Here is a 12,562-nt window from a genome sequence, read left to right as displayed (position 1 = left end):
CTCTCCAGACCCCCTTCTATGGAGGAGGTGGGGCATAAACTGAAGAAACAAGGGTAATGCAAAGCTTTCAAGTGTCCATGCGCAATGGGAAAGTTTTAAACAAAAGAGTGAAAGGATCTGACTTATGCTTTTAAAAGACTGCTCTATGTGCTAAAGGGTTGGTGAGGGGAAGTGTGCATAGAGTGAGGCCAGAGAGAGGAGTGCTGCCTATCCCAGAGGTACACATAGCCCAGCCTCGGTTTTCCATATGCCTCAGTCTCATCCTGGCTCTGCCCTCTGCCCTGTCAGGTGAGGGCCACAGCTGGAGCTGGGTGACCAAGGGCCAGCTGCTCCCTTCTGCCTTCCTGTTCAGCCCCTTCGCCTGAGAGGAGCTGCCTAGACTAACCAGCTTCCCTGGTTGGAAGTGAAGAGCATGACTAACAATGAGTGTCTTCTTAAACCCTTACCTCAAAGCTGTTTTATTAATTTAAATTTCCCACATATGTGCTACTATTATTATCATCATTATCCAAAGAATGACACAGTCCAAGATGCAAACACAATCTACCTTACAGAACGCAAGGTGCTTGCAGAATGGTTTGCATCATCCACCCCATCCTACCTGCTCCCAAAGGCTCTCCTCCCATCATTTTGGTTACAGATGGAAAAAATAACTAAATTCCAGCAAAATCTCACTAACTCAAACCCCTCTAAATTTATACCCTGCCCTCACTTTTGTTGCCTACAAAATTCTCTGTTTTCTCATTTCATTCATTAATTGGAGATCACAGAATGGATGGCCCCTTCTCCCAAGGCCTTGTCTCCAGCTGTGATTAACTGAAATCAACGGAGCAGAGTCAATCTCCTGAAAGAACTACGGCAGAATCTTGATGAGAGTTTTCAGCTCTGCTGAAGGTTCTCACTCGACCCTAGTTCCTGGCTGCCCAGACTGACTACAAAAACATGCAAAGTTGCTTGCAAGATAATGACAACTTTCCATTTAAAAACCCAGCTGAATTTTCTCCTTTATGAGGTTTCTGATGTGGTACACTTAGAAAGGGATACTGGCTCTTCCAGAAATAATCATTTGATGGAAGCTATCATTTTGGAAACTTAAGCTCTGTGTCCAGGGCTGATTGTAAGAGCAGATGATTGCTGTGTGTGTGTTATCTGAATCCCATTCACTTTGCTCCTAAAAGCAGGGGTGAATCTTACACTCTTGTGGTCATGGGTCCCCACCCTGAATCAGAAACTCTCCCCTGTGGTTATGTGAGATAACAGAAAGCATCCAGTCCATTGCCTGGCACGTAACTGATAACTCCATGAACGTCCTATCTTTTCCCTCATCCGGTTCCAGCAGACCATGTTAACTCTCCAAACGAAGTGCAGACCAAATCAAAGTATTAGTAAAAAGCACAACGCAAAGAAAAATCTATCAACTACTTCAACACGAGGCAAATATTCCAACAAGAGTCCAAAGTCCCATTGTATTTCACAAAGACCTTGCCACAATGTTCACTACTATTCCTGGGGAAGGGTCCCTTTCCACAAGAGCCTGTCACATGTGCCCAGCCCTGCAGCAGCTGCAGCTGCTTGTCAGGCCACTGCCCTGCACACCACACCAGCTCGGCTGGCAGACGCCCTTGCCCTAGGATTCAAAGGCCCGGGGCCCCAATTGTCCACAGGTCTTTCATTGACCCAAAGAGATCAGGGAATTCAGAATCAGACAGTGACTCACTCTGCCAGCCATGCTCTTTCAACACTGTGTCCTGCCATACCTTAAGTTGGAACAACTGAGGTCTCTGTCTTTGGGATCACCTTCTTAAGGCATCTCCACTACCTTGGCATGTGTTAGCCACACCCAGAGCACCCAGAAGTGGGACTGTCTTGTCCTCATACAATGGAACAGATCCTTCTCCTTATCACTGACCATCTTGGAGATGTAGCAGAAGCCTCCTCCCAGGCCCGGTGGGAGGACCCCCCACTTTGTTGTTCAGGGGCGACATTTCTCATCTTCACCTCCAGAGAGCAGAGGGGAGTCACTGAAGAGCTGTCTCATCTCTGTGAAGAATGACTCCTAAACATGGGGTTCTCAGTTCCCTTCCAGTTAATGGGGCTGCAGCTTTTAAATTATGATGATGAAAACGGAAGCTGTGATCTGTCAGATCACCGCAAGAAATGAGGCACGACCACCACGTAGGGGCCTCTCCTGAAACGGGCTCAGTCCTCAGACAAGCCCTGGAGACCTTGACTCTCCAAATCCAAAAGTCAAGAAAGGAAAGCCGGGGAAACAACCGGCCAAGGGCTAAGGTACTCAGCGAAACCTTTCAGGTCAAATGAAAACCGGATGTTAAATCAAAATGCAAAATACCAAAGCAGTCTAAGCAGTACAACCTCAGCTGAGAAAAACACCACGCGTACCGGGGACGCACACCCAGATGTCATCAGCTATTGAACGCTTATTTTGTACCAGCTATGCGTGGTGGTGGGAGCTTTCCTTCAAGGTCTCTTTCTCATCTCAATTCTCCTGTGCATAGAGACGCTTTAAAAAATAATTTTGACATATATATTTTTAATAATTTTAATTAATAAAAATGTTCTTAAAACTATACTGAGGAAATACACCATATTTTATCCCCTAGCCCTTTCTCTTGCCATTGATGTCAATACATCAAAACATCAGACGTCTGCAGGTGATGGAGCTAAGGGAAAATTTATGTTCTATCTTCTACTTTTATCAAACTTATTCTTTTTTATTGAGACACAAAAGTCATTTCTAGTTTTTGTTTTTTCTTATTTTTTTTTCCTCTACAGTTAATGCTACAGGTTGTGGAGTATTTTTAATTTTAATAGATTTGATATTATAAATATTTTTTAGTTTTTAAAATTATTTTAATGTATTTTTAATTTTAATGGATTTGGTTAGGTTGCATTCCATGAAAGCTTTAATTACTCAAATTTCTCTACCTCTTTTTACCTTAGTAAATTTTTTTTTTAAGTAAGGCACAATTTACTAACAGTGAAATAGGCAAGTTTTAATGAGCAAATACTGCTTTAATAAGGAAACAGATATAAATATACTTTATTTAAGGGTTTTAAGGAGCCAAGTTCATGTAATAATCTCATTTTACAGTTAAAAAAAAACCCCATGGGCCAGACTGGTTGCATAGTGGTTAGGTCTGCACACTCTGCTTCAGCAGCCTGGAGTTTGCAGGTTTGGATCCCAGGCACGGACCTACACACTGCTCATCAAGCCATGCTGTGGCAGCGTTCCACATATAAAATAGAGGAAGACTGGCACAGTTGTTAGCTCAGGGACAATCTCCCTCAAGTAAAAAGAGGAAGATTGGCAACAGATGTTACTTCAGGGCCAACCTTCCTCAGCAAACAAACAAACAAACCAAAAAAACCCCAGACATTTCTTGAATCCATGTAGTAGGTGTTTAAAAATTTGTTAAATCAATCAAGTGGTGTGTTCAAAGTCACAAAGAGAGGGGCAAATTGAGACTAGACCCAGGCCTCCTGATTCCTAGTGTGCATGATCCTTCTGTTTATAGCTACCTTTTTCTCATGCCCTGCAGCTTATATTAATTTAAGTTTTTGTTTTGTCACACTCAAAGAGAGCCATGAGAAGTGTTTGGAGATTTTCCCATACAGCTTTCAGAGGCTTCATGAGTAACGTTTAATATCAGTAAGAAAATAAAGAAATCATGCCAAAGCAATGGAAAAAGCTGAACCTCACCTCCTTTTTCCAGCTTAATAATACCATATGTACTGCTTACATCTTTGCTAGTACCAAACTCACTTTGGGTCCTGAAGCTGTTAAACCATCAGTTTATGATTAATTAGTTTAACATTACCATGTAAACCTGCTGATCCCACCTCAAAACATATGGACACTGGGATAGTAACATCTGGAATAAGAACTGTCCATGCTTGAAACTCTCCTCCAACAGCTGTAAGATGTGATGAGCTCTAAATGAAACCTCCAACTTCTGCCTCCCACAAACAACAGGGTGCCCTGTACGGGGCCAAACAGGGCAGCTGATGGATGACTATCTGGTTAGGTCTGGCCAAACAGTAGGTCAAACCATGTGGAAGCCATCTGTCATTGTTGGGCGGAGAGAGGAAAGGAGCTGGAGCAGCCCCAATGCTCAGCAAAGATAACATTGGCCCAGGAATCCCTCTGTCCCTCTCCCCTGGCTTGCTGTAGCAATGTTTCCTCCAGCAATTGCTTTACAAACCATTAAGCATCCATGGAAACAAGTGCCTGGCCATATGTCCAAGGGCCAAGGAAACCCAGGAGCAGATTTAAATTAAAGAGAAGCCCCTCTTTCTCTCCTTTCTCAGCTCTGAGTGAAACTTCCTTGGCAGGGGTGAGCATCTTTGTATGAGGCATTGTTGCAGAACTGAAATGGTAGGTGCGGGTGGGTACAGCTGGGATCAGATTCAGAGACACCAGTGGGGAAAGGGGTTGGGAACAAGGCAGCTCTTCTGGGTCAGGATGCAGTAATTTCAGGCTGCCTTTAAGGTTGGAATCAGAGGCTATGATTTCAGGGAAATACATTCCCCAGTATCTTACCCCCCAGCCTTTTCTCCTGTAGGACCTGGCTAATCAGAGCTTGGTTGTGGCATCACCACAAACCTGAGAGCTGTTGGAAACGCAGAATCTCAGGCCTTTCCCAACCTTCTAAATCAGAATCTGCATTTTAACAAGATTGTTCCAAGTGATATATATGCATGTTAAGGTTTGAGAAGCTCTGTAGATGGGAACTCTGAACAAGAACTATTTCTTGACCGTGACAACAGTAATAGCTGAACATTTGCCAAGCATAACACTGTGCCAAATGCTGTGCCTGAAATGCATGATCACACCCCATCCTGACAACATCTCTGGCAAAGGCACATTCACTATTCTCCATTTATGGACAGGGCAGTGAGGCTCTGAGAAACTGAAATAACTTGCCTGTGATCGCACAAGTAGGAAAGAACCACAGAGCCACGGTCAGCACCTGGTGCCCATGCTCCTTCCCACCATGCTGTCTTACTTTGCCATAAATGTGAAAGCACTTGGGCTGGCCAAGGCTGTCCCTCAAGGGAGAGAGGAGATGATGAAGAGAAATTTCTCCCAAAGATTCAAAGACTTATATCCCAGAGAAACTGGACCCCTGGAGAGAGAATTCAATACAAATTTCTACACCTCTGAAGCCTCCTCATTGGGCCCCCTGTCTTGCCCTTAGAATTCCAAGAATAGCCCAGCTCCAGAATGAGCAGGAGGCTGGCGGGTGGACTTCTCTTGCCCTCTCCCTCCTTGGAGCAATAATCTCCACCTATAAACCCAAAGCCAGTTACCCCAAGGAATAGGTCCCTGTATCCACAGAACCACAGGAAAGCTCAAGATTAAGGCAACTCTGTCCCTTTAATTGATATCCTGCCCTATTGCTAGAGTCTTAAATCTGCTATCCTATTTGTTTATTCAACCATTCACTCAACAATGCAAGGCACTGTGCAAGCAGGGAACAAGACAGACAATTCCTATGCTCACGGAGCTCACATTTTAGTAGAAGAGTCAGACAATAAGTTAATAAATATTTGCTATATAATTCTCATTTCAATACTGTATAAAATACAGCTGGGAAAAGGATAGAGCATGATGGGGCTGGGAAGCACTACTTAAGATGGAGAAGTCAGGGGTGACACACGATTACAGCCCTGAATGGTGAGAGAGTAAACCATGTGGCCATCGGCAGGAAGAGGCTCCAGGTAGAGGGAACAGCAGGGGTGAAGACCACAAGGCAGGAATGACCGTGGTGGGTTGAAGAAACAGCAGGAAGCCCAGGGCGACTGGAACGGATGAGCAGGTAGCAGAGGCTGAGATTTGAGAGGTAACTGGGCTCCAGACTACGTGGAGCCTTATACGCCATGGGAAGGGACTCCAGCTTTTATCCTGAGAGGGACAGGAAGACATGAAAGCATTCTGAGTGGAGGAGTGGCCTGTGCGATGTACCTTACTTTGGGCAGGATCACTCGGGCTGTTGTGTTGAGAGTGGACTGTAAGGGAACAAAGGTGGGAGCAGGGAGAACAAGGTAGGAGCTACTGCAACAGTCCAGGCAGGAGCTGATGGCAGCTTGGACCAGGGTGGTGGCTGTGAAGGTGGTGACAAGTGGCAGCTTCTGGATATATTTTAAAGGTAGAGCCAAAAGGACTTGCTGATGGAATCCTTTCAGCTCTTCCTCATTTTCGGGCCTCTGGCTGTGTCATGCACTCTGACCTCTGTTTTTTGTACTGCTTGCTCCCCATCTGCCACACTGGCCCTGACCTCTCACTCTCGAATGTCCTGATTTGTAAACATCCCGCCTGTATGTCCTTGATCAGTTTTTATCCGTCCTCTGGTACTCCTGGCCCGCCACTACCCACATCCTAGAATAGCATACGCAATGTTGCTGCCAATTATGATCCACGCTTCATATTTGTGTCGTGCTTTACAGCGTAAGCCCTTTTGTGGACATTATCTCATCTGACGTGCCAGGTTTCACAGACCATTTCATGCCTTTCATTCGGCTCCAGGAGACCTCAAAGAAGAGGCATCAGTCAGCTTTGGCTGAATTTCAGACAAATTAACTCCTTGGCAGCTGCAGACCTGGCAGAGAGCAGGCACTGGCTGCATGTGAGTGCATAAAAGTGGGTGAGTAAACTGAGCAACAAGGCTCAGGGGGTACATACCAAGAGGGCACAGGGAATAACCTAAGGGCAAGGAACATACTGACAGAGGCCCCAGAGAGCAGTGAATCAAAACCAGAAAAGAGGTAGCAGGGCTGTGGGCACAGAACCAGGAGTTAGAGAGAAGAGGAGAGAAATCTGGGGCCTAGAGGGAGGTGTATGATCAAGATAGAAGGCTGAACCAGGCCAGTGCCAGCCACAAGTCAGGAATCTGAGTGGCCAGCCAAGCCCTGCAGAGCAGCTCAAAGAAGCCTTTCAGAAGGGACCCAGGCCAGGTGACTGGGCCGCAGGCAAAGGGAGCCGGCATTGTGTACCAGGGTCAGGGGGCTTCCCTATGTCTCTTGATTGAATAGGAGCAAATCCCTAAAACATGGCTGCTTAGAAATCAGTGGGTCAAGGAAAATGGGGTCCTTAGAAAGGTTCTGGTGGGTAGCAAGGAGCAGGGAGTAAAGACAGATACTTTCTCCCAGGATACTCCTGACCTTGGAGGGAAGTCCTCACCTCCAATTCCAAGGGCTAATTATCCGGTAGCTTTAGAGTCTGACCCCAGGGCAAATGTCAGTTGGCTTATTCTCTTCACCCTGGACCAGTCATTCTCAATTTGGTTCTCAACCTTGTACAGACTTCCTGGGCTCCACCCCAGCACAGGTAAATCAGAGTCAAGGGCAGTAGGGACCAGGTGGTGTTTTTTCAAAGCTCCCCAGGGAACTCGCTGGCAGCCAGGGTGGAGGACTGCTGCCTTAGACACAGGCACCAGCTTCACCGGGCTTCGTTCAAAGCACAGTCCTGTCTCCTAGGACAAGTTCAATGCTGACAATGGCACCAAGAGCAAGGATCATAAATGGATCCCGAGCAGATCAGAAAATAACTCCGATTTTCCTACTGAGTTGGAAATAAAGGGAAATTTCCACCACAAGGCTGTTTGTGGAGATACAAACACTGCAACCTGTTCAACTTGATTAGCAAGAATGGGTCCCGCTGGTGATCCACGTATCTTACAAGTGCATGTAAGTGCATACAAGTGTATGGTATCTTACAAGTACAGGTTTCCCTGGAAGGCCTGCAGGAGGAATCCCAGTGTTAACAGCAAACACTGGATCACACTCATTCTTGTCAGGGAGTCACACATTTTAGTGGCTTTACTTCCATCTTTAGGATTAGAACCTCAAAAAACAAAGATGCTTGGGGTCACGTAGAACTTGAAAGATCATCAATCCAGTAGCTTCTGGACTTTAGTAGAAATCACCTAGGGACCTTGTAAGCATCCTCAGGTTCCCTGATGGAAGCCACTGCTCTCATTCACTGTTTTTTCAGTGGTTGTTCAGCTTCTGTGGGAGTCACATTCTATATGGCTCCCCATGTAGGTTATATAATTGTCACATAAACCACCTCTACATCCTTGCTGCCCAAACTCTGCTCCAGGTTGGTGACAGATGCCGTGGCATGCTCAATAGCCTTATTCATACAACAAGCATTTATTAGGCACCTACTAGGTACCAGGAATTGTTATAGGTCCTGGGATGCAGGTGTGAATGAAACAAAGCTCTGCCCTTAGGAGCTTACATCCCAGTGGGAAAAATTCTTTGCGTTAGGTACGTGAATTTGAGGACAGTTAAATTGCAAGGTCCCTGAAGACAGCTTTGGGTCTTGTGAATCTTGCTGTTCTCAGTGTCAAGCAAAAGGCACAGAGAATACAAACAGCAAAACGTTGTTAAATACACCAATGAGTGAATGCTGAGTGGTGCAGCCAGATCCTCCTGCCTCAGCTTCGCTCACACCACGAGGGTTGGTGTCCACACTCTGCCACGGTCACTCTCTTTAACCATTAAGAAGGTTATATCTTAAAGCTCATGGGAACCTACTTACATAACACCCTCTCTCCAGCTGTCTTCTTCTTTTTGTTAAGTTTTATTGAGATATAATTCACATACCAGACAATTCACCTATTTCAAGTATACAATTCAATGGTTTTGAGTATAACAGTATTTTAGTGTACGGATAAGTACAACCAGCACCACAGTCATTTTTGGAACATTTCATCATCTTTCAAAAAGAAACCCTGTACCCTCGTACTATTGTTTCTCTATTGTTTTTGTATTCTCTAATTCATTAATTTCTACTCTAATCTTTATTATCTCCTTCCTTCTGCTTGCTTTAGGCTTAGTTTGCTTTTCTTTTTCCAGTGCCTTAAGGTGGAAGTTTAGGTTATTAATTTGAGATTTTTTTATGGCCAAGCATCTGGACTATTCTGGACAATGTTTCATGTGCCCTCGAGAGGAATGTACAGTCTGCTGTTTTTGGGTGGCGTGTTCCACAGATGTCTGTTAGGTCAATTTGGTTATAGTCTTCTATTTCTTTGTTCGACGTCTTCTATTTTCGTGTTGATCTGCTTAGTTGTTCTATCTACTATTAAAATTGGAGTATCAAAGTCTCTAACTCTTATTGTTGAATCATATTTCTCCTTTCATGTCTGTCAGTTTTTGCTTCATTTATTTTGGAGTTCTACTGTTAGGTACACATATGTTTATAATTCTTATATCTTCTTGATGGAGTGACCCTTTTATCATTACAAAATGTTCCTCTTTTTCTCCAGTAACATTTTTTGTTTTAAACTCTATTTAAAAGTCTGTTATTAATGTAGCCTCTCTGGCTTTCTCGTGGTAGCTGTTTGCATCATACATCTTTTTCCATCCTTCTACTTTCAATCTATTATAATTTTTTAATCTGAAGTGTTTCTCCTGTAGACAGGATATAGTCGGATCTTGGTTTTTTAATCCAGTTTGACAATCTCTACCTTTGATTGGATTGTTTAATTCTTTCACATTTAATGTTATTATTGATATAGTTGGATTTATGTCTGCCATTTTACTTTTTTCTATATGTCACGTCTTTTTGTATACTTTTATTCCTCCTACACTGCTTTCTTTTGCATTAAGTGAATATTTTAGCATTTAATATCTTTACTGGTTTTTCACTATATTTTTTGAATTATTTTCTTAGCTGTTCCTCTGGGGCTTACCATGAACATCTTATCAGAATCAGTTTCAGATGTATACTAACTTAATTCCAGTGAGATATAAAAATGTTGTTCTTATACACTTTACTCCCTTTCCCCACTTTTTGTGATATTGTTATTATACATATTATATCTATAAATGTTACAAACCCAACATTAGATTGTTATAATTATCACTTTTTATAATTTTATGTCTTTTAAAGAAATTGAAACAAGAAAGCAGAGTAAGCACATGTTTATAGCTTTTGTCATATAACTTCCTTATTTATCATTTCTGGATCTTTTCATTTGTTTTGGTGTATTCCAGTTACCATCTGGAATAATTTCTCTAGCCCAATACAGCTTTGCTCTCACTCACCTCTTTTGTACTGTTACTGGCAAATATATTACATTTCTACATGTCATAGGCCCAATAATACATTATATAAATATTCTTTTATACAATGGATTTTTAAATCAGTTAAGAAAGAAGAAGAAATTTGCACTTATGCTGTCTTTTATAGTTATATAATTACTTTTACTGGTGCTCTTTATCTTTTCATGTGGATTAAAATTACTGTCTGGGGTCACTTGCTTTCATCCTAAAGAACTTCTTTTATTATTTCTCATAAGGTGTGTCTGCTAGCAATACATTTTCTCAGTATTTATTTATCTGGGGATATCTTTACTTCACCTTCATTTTTGAAAGACAGCATTGTTGGATATAGAATTCTTGATTGACAGTTTTTTTCCTTGGAGCACTTTGAATATGTTACTCAACTTCCTTCTGGGCTCCATTGTTTCTGATGAGAAATTGGCTTGTTAATTTTATTGGGATTCTCTCGTGACAAGTCCCTTTTCTCTTGCTGCTTTCAAGATTTTCCCCCCATCTTTGGCTTTCAGTATTTTTACTACGATGTGTCTATTTGTGTATCTTTTCACATTTATCCTACTTCAACTTCCTTGAACATTCTGGCTGTGTAGATTAATGTTTTTCAATAAATTTGGGAAGGCTTCAGCCCTTATTTCTTTTAATATTATTTCTGTTCCTTTCTCTCTCTCCTCTCCTTCTGGCATTCCCACTATGCATATGAAGGTACATTTAATGGTATTCCACATATTTCTGAGGCTCTTTTCATTTTCCTCATTCTTTTTTTCCTCTGTTCTTCAGACTGCATAATTTCTATTGATCTATCTTCAAGGTTGCTAATTCTTTCTTCTGCCAATTCAAATCTACCATTGAGCGCCTCTAGTGAATTTTTCATTTCAGTGATTATGTTCTCCAACTCTGGAATTTCATTTTAGTTCTTTTTTAGAATTTCTATCTTTTTACTGATAATCTCTGTTGGATGAGACACTGTCATCATACCTTCCTTTACTTTTTCATGGTTTCCTTTAGTTTTTTTTTTTTTTTTTAACATATTTATAATGGCTCCTTTGAAGTCTTTGTTAAATCTGACATCTGGTTGCTCTCACAGGCATTTTCTGTTGCCTGCTTTTTCCAGTGTATGCTTTAATTCTTTTTTTTCCCCCAGTCATACATTTCTGTTTCTTTGCATGTCTTGCAATTTTTTGTTGGAAACTGGACATTTTAGATAATATATTCCAGCAACTCTGGGTAATAGTCCCCCAATTCCGGAGCTTGTTATTGTTATTTGCTTGCTTATTTGTTTAGTGACTGGTGGATTATTTTAGCAAAGTCCATTTCTAACTCAGCCCCCACGGTGGGAAACCTCTGATGCTGGAGAGGGTACAGGGTATGCCCAGTTACCCTGGGATGACAGTAGTCTTGGCAGTGTGCTCCCTAACTTTCTCTTTCCCTAACCACACCCAGTTGTTAAATTCCACTAATTGCCAGCTGATTACTCTATTGTTTCAACACGTCCTGGGACACAAATTGTTCCATAGACCTATTCCATCAAATTCAGGCTCCTTTGAAGGGATAGTTCCTGAGGTCAGTATTTGAGATTTGCTCTGGCCCCAGAAGGTCTTTTTCCCCAGTTCTCTGTGGCAAACTAGCTCACCTACTGTTTATATCTCCTAAGGGCATTTTTTTTTTTGAGGAAGATTAGCCCTCTTTTTGCTGAGGAAGATTGGCCCTGAGCTAACATCTGTGCCCATCTTCCTCTACTTTATATGTGAGACGCCTGCCCCAGCATGGCTTGACAAGTGGTGCATAGGTCTGCACCCAGGACCTGAACTGGTGAACCCCAGGCTGCCAAAGCAGAACGTGCAAACTTAACCACCATACCACTGGGCTGGCCCCCTACAAGGGCATTTTTGAGAGTGCTGTTGGCTTGAACTTCTCCATTCTATATTGCAAATGAAGTCAGTTGCTTCGGAAAAAGATTTGGAGCTCTCTGTCTTACAGTTTGTTTCTATCCCCAGGCAAAATCTCTGAGCTGTGGCTCTGGAGCTGGGGTCAGGGAAAATGATGTGTTTCCCTGAGTGACACCCTCACTTTAGGAGTTGAAGACTCAGTAGGGGGGGTGAGTAGCCTCAGATCTTTTTGGCTTCCTTCTCCCAGCATGGAACCTCTGCCTTAGGAGCTGGAGCAAGGGCAATTGGAGCCCTAAAATTCTCAGTAGTTTTGCACCCATGGTACGGCCTTTGTTCCATGAGTGGGGGCTAGGTAGAAGAAGGGGTCCCCACCTCTTGGCCACACTCACCCAGAACTTAGCTTCAGCAACAGGCAGCTTGGGGCAGCATAAGAACTGCCCATCTGGGAAGATAGTCCTTCAACTGGGAGGTGAGGCAGAAGGGGACCCTGTGTTCTTGGTTGCACCAGTCTGGAGTGGAGTTTCCATCTCATTAATCTGGGATGCGAGAGAGTGGGTCTTGGTTCAAATACCACAGACTCACTGCTC

The 12,562-nt window shown here is 43.0% G+C and overlaps 1 protein-coding gene and 1 long non-coding RNA gene across 37 annotated transcripts in view; one reads left to right on the top strand and one right to left on the bottom strand.

The window, feature by feature from the left end:
• Positions 1 to 12,562, bottom strand: part of KALRN (kalirin RhoGEF kinase) — a 637,850-nt gene that overhangs the window by 376,042 nt on the left and 249,246 nt on the right. The window lies entirely within an intron of this gene.
• On the top strand, positions 6,483 to 12,561 carry LOC139045240 (uncharacterized). The gene is made up of 3 exons (XR_011503197.1): positions 6,483 to 6,647; positions 7,498 to 7,707; positions 12,084 to 12,561. It is a non-coding gene; the product is annotated as an uncharacterized lncRNA (long non-coding RNA).

This window comes from Equus asinus, chromosome 5, assembly GCF_041296235.1.
Source record: "Equus asinus isolate D_3611 breed Donkey chromosome 5, EquAss-T2T_v2, whole genome shotgun sequence".
NCBI classification, from domain to species: domain Eukaryota; kingdom Metazoa; phylum Chordata; class Mammalia; order Perissodactyla; family Equidae; genus Equus; species Equus asinus.
Note: the sequence above shows the minus strand (reverse complement) of the source record. Positions and strands in the feature narration are given on the sequence as shown.